General features: G+C 33.6%; 1 protein-coding gene and 1 long non-coding RNA gene across 2 annotated transcripts in view; one reads left to right on the forward strand and one right to left on the reverse strand.

Annotated features, from left to right (window-relative positions):
* The window catches only part of LOC140743282 (uncharacterized), a 101349-nt gene that overhangs the window by 50693 nt on the left and 38355 nt on the right, over positions 1–12301 (reverse strand). The window lies entirely within an intron of this gene.
* On the forward strand, positions 8823–10160 carry LOC140743281 (uncharacterized). Its single transcript, XR_012102429.1, has 4 exons — positions 8823–9019; positions 9431–9611; positions 9693–9770; positions 9879–10160. It is a non-coding gene; the product is annotated as an uncharacterized LOC140743281 (long non-coding RNA).

Genomic DNA, 12301 nt, shown 5'->3' on the forward strand with positions numbered 1-12301 from the left:
TATTTTACTTTAGGTTATGGGCCATTGACCCGTCTTTAGTCATTGTTGTTTAAATAGTAATTCCGATAGTTCAGTAAAACTAGTTCCGCGAGTGTTTTCTCGATTTTTAGGTCGGCCGTTACAATACAAAATTTTCATTTTGTACCGAAGTAAAATGGCCGTGTCTAACGTTCATATAGACAAATTAAAAAGACGAGAGAATTATAATACTTGGAAGTTCGCAGTCCAAACCTATTTACAACATGAGGATTTGTGGGATTGTGTCGAACCTGCCGAAGATTCTACCATAAATGCGAAGAACGACCTCAAGGCGAAGTCGAAAATCATTTTGCTTGTGGATCCGATTAATTATGTTCACGTTCAAGAAGCAAAGACTGCCAGACAGGTATGGAAAAATTTGCAAAATGCGTTTGAAGACTCAGGTCTGACACGAAAAGTTGGGTTACTCCGTGATTTGGTAAATACAACCTTAGAAAGTTGTGACAGCATAGAAGAATATGTGAATAAAATTGTGACCACCGCCCACAAACTTAGAAATATAGGTTTTAATGTTGATGATGAGTGGCTTGGTACTTTAATGTTAGCCGGTTTGCCGGAAAAATACAAACCGATGATCATGGGGTTAGAAAGCTCAGGTATAAAGATAACAACTGATTGCATAAAAACCAAATTACTTCAGGAAGTAAAAGACACGAATGTTTCAGTTCTGTATACAAAGCATAATAATAAAAATAATCTCAAATTTAATAAATGTACCAAATCACCTGGTCCCCGTTGCTACAATTGTAATCGATATGGCCATATAAGCAAATTCTGCAACTTTAAGAAGAAAAATGATGATAATGGAAAAGGTTATGATGCAGCTGTTTTTTCTGCAACTCGACACTCCGTAGATAATGCTTCATGGATTGTAGATTCTGGCGCATCTTTACATATGACAAATATTCTTGATGGAATGTATGATATCCGGGCACCTCCGATACAACATATAATGGTCGCCAATAATGAATCAGTTGCTGTACAATATATTGGTAATATAGACTTAAACCTTATTGGTGAAGATGGTAATGTAAACAAAGTACAGGTGAAAGATATTCTGTATGTTCCAAAGTTGAATTCGAATCTATTGTCAGTCAGTCAGTTGTCTAAGAGTGGTTGTCAAGTAATGTTTAATAAGATTGGTTGTCAAATATTAAATAAACATCAGAAAATAGTGGCTACTGCTAAGCTTATAAACAACATGTATAAGTTGAATACTTTTAATGGCAATGCATTTGTTGCTACTTCCGAAGAAACGAGTTTAAATATTTGGCATCGAAGAATGGGACATCTGAATTACAATGATGTACGGAAACTGCCATTGTGCACTGAAGGAATTAAGTTAGTAGAAAACAATAATATAAATATCAATTGTATTCCCTGTTTGAAAGGTAAACAAACCAGATTTTCTTTCTCAAATTGTGGTTCGAGGGCAAAAGAGCCATTGCAAATCGTGCATTCTGATTTGTGTGGACCTATGGAAGTGCCATCTATGGGTGGAGCAAGGTATTTTATAACCTTTATAGATGACTTCTCTAGGAAGGTCAATGTCTATTTCTTAAGAAATAAAACAAATATAAAAGAGGTGCTTCAAATATACAAAAACGAAATGGAAAATCAGCTTGACTGTAAAATAAAAATTCTTCGAACAGATAATGGCTTGGAATATATTAATCATGAAATGTCAAAATTTTTATCAGGTTACGGCATCAGGCATCAAACATCAGCGACCTATACACCAGAGCAGAATGGGCTGGCAGAGCGCATGAATCGCACGCTCGTAGAACGTGCAAAGTGTATGCTGGAGGATGCTGGATTATCCAAGAAATTTTGGGCAGAGGCAGTGGAGTCTGCAGCTCATATTATTAACCGTTCTCCGACTCGCGTCCTTAACGATGTGACACCACTGGAAATGTTGACAGGTTTGAAACCAAATATTTCTCATTTGAAAATTTTTGGATGTAAAGCCATGGTGCACGTGCCGAAGGAAAAGAGATTGAAGTGGGATTCGAAATCCACTGAAATGATATTTCTTGGATATTGCGAGAATACGAAAGGGTACAGACTGTTGGATCCTGTCACTCAAAAGGTTACAAAAAGCAGGAATGTCGTATTCATAGAAGATGTTCAGAAAGATGTATTATTGCCGAATGTTAACACTGATGCCCCATTACAGGTATCCATGCCGTTAGATGAGCCTGTTAAAACTACTGATAGTGTCAACAATCAAACTTGTATTTCAAATGATTCTAATGAGGATGTTACTAATACAACTTTATGTGAAAGCTTCGAATCTGTGGATAATATGACAGATCAAGATCCGACATATGAACCAAGCACAGATTGTACATTTAGTTCTCCCGATAATTTTATTAATCTTAGGCCTCGAGGAAGGCAGCTAAGATATGTCAGTGATGATGAACAAGATGGAAATGAAATAGAACATGCATGCTTAGTTTTAAATCAAGATCCTTTAACATTAGAAGAAGCTCTATCTAGCCCAGAGTCCAGTCAGTGGCAAAAAGCAATGGAAGAAGAATTCAAATCTTTACAGATTAATAATACTTGGGTACTATGTGAGTTACCAGTGGATAAGAAAGCTATATCATGCAAATGGGTGTTTAAAACCAAAAGGGATGAAAATGGTGACATAGCAAAGTATAAAGCTAGATTAGTAATTAAAGGATGTGCTCAAAGAAAGGGATATGATTATAATGAAGTATATGCACCCGTAATAAGATTTTCCTCTCTACGTTATTTACTTACGCTAGCTGTGAAATATAACTTGGATATAGACCAGATGGACGTTGTATCAGCGTTCCTACAAGGCGATATTGAAGAAAACATTTATATGCTTCAACCTCCAAACTTCGACGTGAACAATACACAAGTATGCTTATTAAAAAAGAGTTTGTATGGTCTAAAACAAGCTAGTCGGCAATGGAACTTAAAACTCGATCGTGCACTTAAATCCATTGGCCTAAAACAGTCATTACTTGATTCTTGTGTTTATTATAGAATAGATAACGAAGATATAACTTTTTTGGCTGTCTATGTGGATGACATTATTTTATTTACAAGTTCCATTGAAACTAAGAATTATATAAAAAATAATTTGTTTGATAAATTTGAAATGAAGGACTTAGGTGAATTGAAATATTATCTGGGTATACATGTACGTAGAGACAGAGAACGTGGAATTCTAAGTATAGATCAAACAAGATATATAAAAGATATATTGAGTAAATATGGAATGTCAGATTGTAAGAGCGTTAAAATCCCAATGGATCCAAAAACAAAATTTAAAATAATTGAAAATGTAGATTCAATTACTGATAAATATCCATATCAGGAAGTAATTGGGTGTTTATTGTACTTATCACAATGTACGCGCCCCGATATATCTTACGCGGTAAATACATTGAGCAGATTTAATTCAAAGCCACAAATGCAGCACTGGGTGGCGTTGAAGCGCATACTGCGATATTTGAAATTCACTGAAGATTATACACTTACATACAAAAGAAATGAAGAAAATTTTATACATGGTTATTGCGATGCAGACTGGTGTAATGATGAAATCGATCGAAGATCATGTTCCGGCTTTATTTTTATTCATCAAGGTGGTGCAATTTCATGGAACTCTCGCCGACAACCGACGGTTGCGTTGTCTACTACAGAGGCGGAATATATGTCACTTTCAAGCTGTACTCAAGAAGCAATGTGGCTTAAACAGATGCAAGAAGAATTTTGGCCGCAGTTAGTCACTGAACCTATAATTATTTTATGTGATAATCAAAGTGCCATTAAACTTGCAGGTACCATTAACTATCATCCCAGAACTAAGCATATAGATATACGACATCATTTTGTGCGCGACAAGGTACGTCTGAAGAAGATTGTAATAAAGTACGTGCAAACAAGTGAGATGGTCGCTGACATTCTGACGAAAGGAACTCCTCAGCAGAAGATTGAGTTTTGCTCTTCAAAGATGGGTTTATGTCTAAGGGAGGATGTTGAAATATAGACATACTTTTTGGACGATTCTTATTGTCTCGTTTTTTATCTGTCATTTGAGCTGTCACTTGCATCCACGTATCTATGCTTGTATCCGATATTCTCTCATTTGAATAAAACTAGAAAAACTACAAATTGCTATTTTATTTTAAAAACATTACATTGATTTATTTAATAACGGGCTTGAGTACGTCGCAAAATCAAGTAAACAAACGAATAATATAGAAAACTAAATCGCATTTGCAGAGTCGATTGGACTACTGTTCCACGAGCCATACCACTATCTGGGGACGCCTTAAGTCATTGGGCATACCAGTACCCTTAGAGTTATTACGTTTGCTTTAAAACGATCAGTTTACATTTTTGTTTACACAGTGCCCCCGTGGACCGTATCGGAACTACAATTTCGCAGGAATGAGTTTCAAAATCGTAACAGTCAACCGTTACGACATTTAATTTGGCAGCGAAATTTGTTTGGTTTTTAAAACTCATACTGCAAAATTTTATCTTAGTTCCGATACGGTTCACGGGGGCGCTGTATGAGCGAAAGGGTAAACGGTTATTGTTTTCCAGCATACGTAAAAACTCATACTAAGAGTACAGGCACACTTGAAATAGGGGTATTTTAAAAAATATCACAGGTCAGTTTAAGGATTAAAAGCTCAGCTTAAGTTCAACTAAAACCCATGCACGTTAAAGCTAGCTTTTGCTCTGTTAGTCAATAATGGAGAATGGACACGATTCTCAAATCCGCTTATAGACCTGTACAGTTAATAACTTGCCAGAGTGTAAGCTGCCTATATGTGCAACACAAAATAAACATAAGTCAATACCACTCCATTGTTACTGAATTCAAACGTAATGCAAAGCGCACTAGATGTTTATTCGCATAGATGTTAAGAAAATTCATATTAGTTTGCTGGTATTTTATTGAAAATCTACAACAACGTACGTCAAAGCTTTTGAAGTTTGATACGTTAACAATAGATATTTAATACATATTCGATATGGGGATTTTCCTATACCAAAATAAATTCGGAATAAATGATGCAGTGTCGCATTTCGATATACGAACACAAAAATAATACATTACTATCTAAGTTAATATATCAATAAAGTATATCATATTGATATATCTTTAGCGTGATAAAATGTAAGTCACATTTTTAAGAAACTACATAATGAGACTTACTTTCAGATAGTTATGACATGGTATCAGTATGTTATTGACATCATATAATATCGGTAACGAGGACCGTGAGGCATCGTTCAACGTTAACATGAAATTGCTCGATTATAATAAGCAGCTTTTTTGCATGCCTAGTCGTGTGACACTAATAAGCCTTTACAGGGTTTATCGGAGAGTAAATTTAGCCAAAATAACTAGGAATTTTGTGGAAAACCCTCCGTTGTTTGATTCCGGAACCACGACCACCATGCATATATGCATATGACTTTACAATACTTCAAGCAGTACTAAGTGCAGCTGCGTTTAGGTTTTAGGTCTATGAAAGGCTACACGAGTTATTTAATCGTAGAATTAAGAGATCTGAGGACCACAAATCAGACAGACATGTTCATTTGCTACTACAATTAAAAAACACTTTACAAGATTTAATAATACTCAACCAAGTATCAGCGCTAATTATTAAAACATTTTACCTATTGACCTGTGAAATAAATTCAACGCCATTTTATAAAAGCTATAAGTTAATTTGTTATTGAATATCATAATTACATTAATAAAGTACGTGGTATTATCGTATTATTTTAAATTTAAATAACAGAAACAATAAATCAAATTATCTGCTTATACGTGCTAAGTATTAATTATATTTTAAAATCAATACTTCTCTATGGTGACTGTTTTTATCTTAAAATTAAATATGGCAAGTCTTCTGTTACATAATACCATTACTACATAGTACATACGCAGCTCTTTAAGCACTGATCATTAACTAGTAGTACCTCACTCAATTTGAAACTAATATTTCATCGCTAATGGGACGTACAGACGGAAATTTTAAGCTACGTAAAGCTCAACGTACGCTTGTACTAGCACGATAGTATTGGCTATTTCTCTTTTGTTAAAGGGCTTTGTTACAAGATACAAAATCGGAGATCTTGTATATCTCCCTATATTCGGGGCAGGTTTGGGTAATTCGACTACGGGGGTACCACGGTCCACCTATTTTTACTACTAACAAGTGTTAAGTGCTTTTGCGTTTCGCTTTTATGGGTGCGATACGAAAAACACACTATCCGAGGCATTACATCTTAGTGCTTAGGGGTAGAAACGCATGTGTGGCCAACCACAGATTCTTAATCTTACTGGAAATCTTAGGACTGTAAATCTTCACGGCACTAGTCATTAACCATCAGATGGACTGAATGCTCCTTTGCTACTTAAATATAATAAAAAAGGCGTAGTGCGGACGCCGAGAACAGAGGAGTGCAAGAAACACAATTAGAATTCGGTATAGCAGCGTGGCAAGGATTTTACTTCTAGCAGTTCTGTTACATTGAAATTATTCTGTTAGCAACAAACTTTAATTGGCGGTTCGCGGAAATGTTTCCACTGAGTGTTAGATAACACAAACAGGCAGGAAAAACTGATGTCGACGGTTGTTCATGGCACTGCTCGATGGGTAAATATATCCTATAATCCTATAAAACTATTCAATGTAAAATAATAATTAACAAAAAAATACAACCGACTTCTTCGGAAACTTCAAAAATATATACTAAACCAACATTTATTTCAATTATTTTTTACGTTGTAGTGACATAGAAGTCGGTTTTTTAGTCGGTTTAGTCGACGTACTAACGTTTATATGAATATAATATATTAATAAAATACTTAATGAAAAAACTTACAAACGCACTAGTCGCCCCTACGATTTTTAAAAGTTCCCCTCAATTTCTCCGGTGTGCCATTATCAGACCCTGATGTTCTTATAATGGGACCACCTTTGAAATCTCTTTTTTCCAACAAAAAAAAAATCATCAAAATTGGTTCATAATATATGTATGTATCGGTTGAATTGAGAAACCTCCTCCATTTTTGAAGTCGGTTCATAAATGAACAGGTAACGAAGCTGCTTCATCTTGGACGGGGATAACGGCGAAGTTAGATGTTTGCCAATTATATCATGCACTCAGGTCTCGATGTGAGGGCGGGCAACGCATTAAAATATAATCCGCGTAATGAAAATGGAACTAATCCGCCTCTTAAAATAACCCGCTGTGAAATGTACGGATTGAAGTTTGAAAACGTCGACGTTCATTTAAAATCTTTTTAATGGACTTATGTATTAATGAATATTTGATCGTATTGTTAAAACTTGAAGAATTTTTAATAGCGTAGCATTATAGTTTAGTGTAGCATGTTATTTCATGTATCCCCCACTGTTCCCATTTTTTTGTATTATAACTTCTTTAAATAATTGGCCAAGTACGAGTTGAACTCGCACATGCTGGCTTCCGTATCCTCAAATATTCATTATTTTTTTATTTTTAGTTGGAAATACCATAACAGGTATTTTGAAAATATAAAGTATCTAAATGACGTTACTTAATTATTAAGTAATACGAGTATAACATAACTCACAAATACTCACAATACATAGTCGTATGAAGCAACGCCATCTAGTTTACCCTATAATTACATGTAATTGACATGACTCTGACATTCAGTCATAGATGGCGTTAGGGTGATGATGAATGACACGTAAATCTTATATATAAAATTATCGTGTCACAATGTTAGTTACCGTACTCCTCCGAAACGGCTTTACCGATTTTTACTAAATTTTATATGCATATTCAGTAGGTCTGAGAATTGGCTACTATCTATTTTTCATACCCGTAAGTGATAAAGGTTGTTCACCCCTTTTTTATTTATATGGTAACACAACGTTTGCCGGGTCAGCTAGTAACGTATATTATAATAAAATTAAAATTACTATACTAAAATATGTTTTATTGACATTATTTAAATTTATTATAATAGTTTTAGTAGTAAATTAATTGCAAAAATTTCAACTGTCTTTCTATAACGGTTCAACAGTTAGTTCGAAAATACCGGTTTGTTGTATGGGGACTTCTTTTCATATTCAACTTTTTCTTTATTTTTAGTATTTTTTTGTTATAGCGGCCATCGTTATATATTTTCTCTAAAAAAATCAGTTATGTATCTATTACGGTTAAAGAGATAGAGCCCTGTGACAGACGGACAGACAGGGAAGTCTTAGGTTCCGTTTTTACCCTTAGAGTAAGGAGCCCTAAAAAGGAGGTTCTTTATGCGATCGCTATGTATGTATCGCTATACATTTAATATGTCCGTGATTAACTCATTACAATCTGATCCAATGGTGACGGTATCCTACAAGAAAGGTTTTAGAATTTAATACATATGATAAAAATTGTCATGCTTCTGTAAAATTGCTAGAAAATAAATAATAGTTAAATAACTAACAAACACGCTTTTATTGCTAATCGAATTAAAAACTAGGAAATATCTTTTAATGACAAAGAGTTTAATATTACAGTAGTAGAAGATTGACCAACCAATCATAATGAATCGCCTCAAAATAAAATTGTAATAAAATTTAAGTTATTAAAATAATAATTCAATTCAGAGTAAAAATAGGGCTGCTTGATATTTTAAATGTTACAATCAGTCTATTGGCAATTATCTATGAGAGAATAGTTATGAACCGCAGTAAAATGCACCCAATAGACACAAATCAAGCTACGAGCTTCGATCACTAATAGGAACTAGATACACAATCAGCGACGACAGAATGACGCGACGAAAAGCGCGCCCAATTTGACATTTGGGCGCGATTTTAGGTTAGTAGTGTTTGAACGATCGGAGAATAAACATGCCTCAGTGCTCGTTTAAAAACTGCAAAAATCACACGTCTAGGACGTTAAAAAAGGATGGAATATCGTATTTTCGGTAAGTATTATTATTATAAGTATGTAATTGCTATCACTTAATTATAAATACTGCTATATCGTGCGTAATTAATTTATTTTTAAGTTTTCGAAATTGTCAACAGAATGTATAAACCATGTAAATTGTAAAGTCTGTTACTAAGCGTACAATTATTACTATTGCATGCCCACTTGATTTGTTCGGATAACATGGTGACTCTGTTCTATTTTGAATGGAGTCGCTATTGTTTTATATTTTTTTCTTTAATTATTTTTTTCTTTTTTTTGTTTTATAAAAATATTTGTTTTGTATAATAATCAAATATATGCCTGGTTTACCTAAAAGGTTAAGCAGCGGTTTTAGATACCAAATGTAAATAGGAAATGAGTAAAATTAAATTATTAAGTAAAATATTATATAATATATTTTTAGCTTTCCTCGAGATCCCTTGCGTTGTGAAGAATGGATATCTATTGTAGCACAACAAAGATGCGAGGAATTCTTTAAGCCATCTCAATACAGCGTTATATGTTCGAAACATTTTCTAGAAAGTGATGGATATATTACCAATAAAGGAATCAAAAGGCTACACAAAACCGCTGTCCCTCAAATAGTATGTAAAATTATAATATACATATTGTGTTCACTTATTAGCCTTTAACATGGATTAGTATTTATGATTTTTTGTTCATAGGAAGGAACTGATAATCATGGAGATGAGTCTTCTGTTGACAAAAAACCAGAAAATGAACATTGTTGCTTGCAAGTACATGTATGTGTTTTAAAAATGTAATCATAATATCAATCTGCAAAAAATATTTTGTATATTTTACAAGATAATATTTTATCGCATATTTTATTATAGTTTATTTATTTTCAGAAAAAAAATGAAACAACAGTTGCTGTCACTTCGAAAAGTCCAACTTCATCACTAAGCATTGGCTCGATTCTGGACACACCAAGAAAAAGTCGTATAAAAAAGGAACTCTTTGCTTGCAAAAAACTTATAAAAATAAAAGACATTAAGTTATCTAATTTACGAAAGCAAAATAGTAGACTAAAGAAAAAATATAGTAGTTTGAAGGGTATCATGACTAAATTAAATAAACGTCAAACAGTAGATCAGTCTTTACTTCATGATCTATCAAAACACATAGAAGTAACAGAGACATTTAATACTATGTATTTAAAGAACGTAAAAGGGAAGAAACGACCTTTTGCTCAATATCCTCCAGCTGCAAGAAAATTCGCAATTACGCTACACTTTTATTCGCCCGCAGCATATAAATACATACGAAAAATGTTTGACACTTGTCTACCCCACCCAAATACTTTATGTAACTGGTACAGAAGTATAAACGCAGAGCCTGGATTTACAGGAGAATCATTTGACAGACTCAAAGAAAAAGCACAAGTAACAAATAAGGTAATAATAGGTGCTATTATCGCTGACGAAATGTCGATTCGGCAACAAAAGATATGGACTGGTAAACGCTATGAAGGTTTGATTGACATGGGTTTTGGCAACATTGATGACACAAATGATATAGCCAGTCAAGTGTATGTCATAATGTTAGTAGGAGTAAATGATTCATTTAAAATCCCTTTAGCATATTTTTTTATATCGAGCCTGACAGCTGAAGTAAAGGCAAATTTACTTAAAATTGCTTTGGAAAAATGTCATTCTGTTGGTGTAAAAGTGATATCGTTAACTTTTGATGGGTGTAAAACAAATATTTCTTGTATGAGAATCCTCGGTTGTAAAATAGACAATTGTTCAAACATGAAAACCCATTTCAAACATCCTTCAGGCAACTACGAAGTAGCAGTGTTTCTAGATGCATGCCACATGATAAAACTAATGCGCAACACATTTGAGTCCAAAAAAAATATCAAGGATGCCAATCAGAATCTTATAAAATGGGATTTTATCCGTCGCCTTCACAACTTACAGGAAGAAAAAGGACTACATCTTGCCAACAAATTATCTCATCGTCATATAGCATTCAGAAATGAAATAATGAAGGTAAAATTAGCTACTCAGGTCTTGAGTCGAAGTGTGGCTAAAGCTATTGAGTTTTGTGAAAAAAGCCTTAAACTTACCGATTTTAAAGACGTTAGTGCAACAGTAGAGTTCATTTTAATTTTAAATAATATTTTTGATATATTAAATACTAGGAATCTAAAACATCATGGATATAAAAAACCACTAAGTGCTAGTAACGCTGACCAAATTATTCCATATTTAATTAAAGCTAAGCAATATTTAATATCTTTAAGTGTTGATATCCGTAGGAAAAAAACTGTTAAAACAAAAAACGAAACGAGGGTTGTATACAGTTCGGAAAATACTCCGTTATGGAAATGTCAAGCCAATACTGGTGTGATTGGACTTTTAGTCTGCATTGAAAGCTTGATATATCTATTTAGGACTCTAGTTGAATCTGATACCCTTTCTTTTCTTCTAAGTTACAAATTTAGCCAAGATCATATCGAATTGTTTTTTAGCCACTTACGAAGTCATGGAGGTCATAACAATAACCCTAATGCAGTGCAGCTAAAGTCCGCTTATAAAAAAATGCTAATGCATTTAGAACTTAGTAATAAATTTACAGGAAATACTATACCCCTGGAAAATATTCCGATTTTAAGTGGTAAAAATACAATACCCAGCCTTAACTATACTTCAGTAGGATATCGCGCAGAAAATGAAAACGAAATAATCAACTCCAGCAATACCTTTGAAGATATAAATATTGAAAAAAACTGTGAAATATTATCGTCGAAACTTAATGATTCCGAATGTAGGTCTGAATATGTTGATCAAATCGTGGGATATATAGCTGGAGATGTAGTACGTTATTTAGTCAAAGTTATGAAATGTGATGCATGTGTAAGTAGTTTGTTAGCCCACGATAGATTGTTCTTTCACAATCTTATTGATGTAAAAAATTTAGGCGGTCTGTTTTATTCATCTCTAGACGTTTTTCGTGTTTGCAAAAAAACAGAAGTTACAATTAGGCTGTACCAGACGTGTTCTAACAAGAATTTAGTTTCTATAATTTCCACCAAAGTATTATCATCATTTTTGGGTGATGATGTCTTTTCACTTAACTGCCGTGACAATTATCATAGAATTATTATAATAAAGTCTATTGTCGAACGGTACACTAAAATAAGAATGCATTATATAGCCAAAAAAGATACGGAAAAAAATAAAAATCCATCGAAAAGACTGTTATACAATAAACTCATTTTATTTCAAGGAAATTAATGACATCCTCTTGATTCCGTATTTTTATT

Source organism: Epargyreus clarus, unplaced genomic scaffold, assembly GCF_041222505.1.
Source record: "Epargyreus clarus isolate Ecla_fem2 unplaced genomic scaffold, WU_Ecla_fem_2.2 ptg000007l, whole genome shotgun sequence".
NCBI classification, from domain to species: domain Eukaryota; kingdom Metazoa; phylum Arthropoda; class Insecta; order Lepidoptera; family Hesperiidae; genus Epargyreus; species Epargyreus clarus.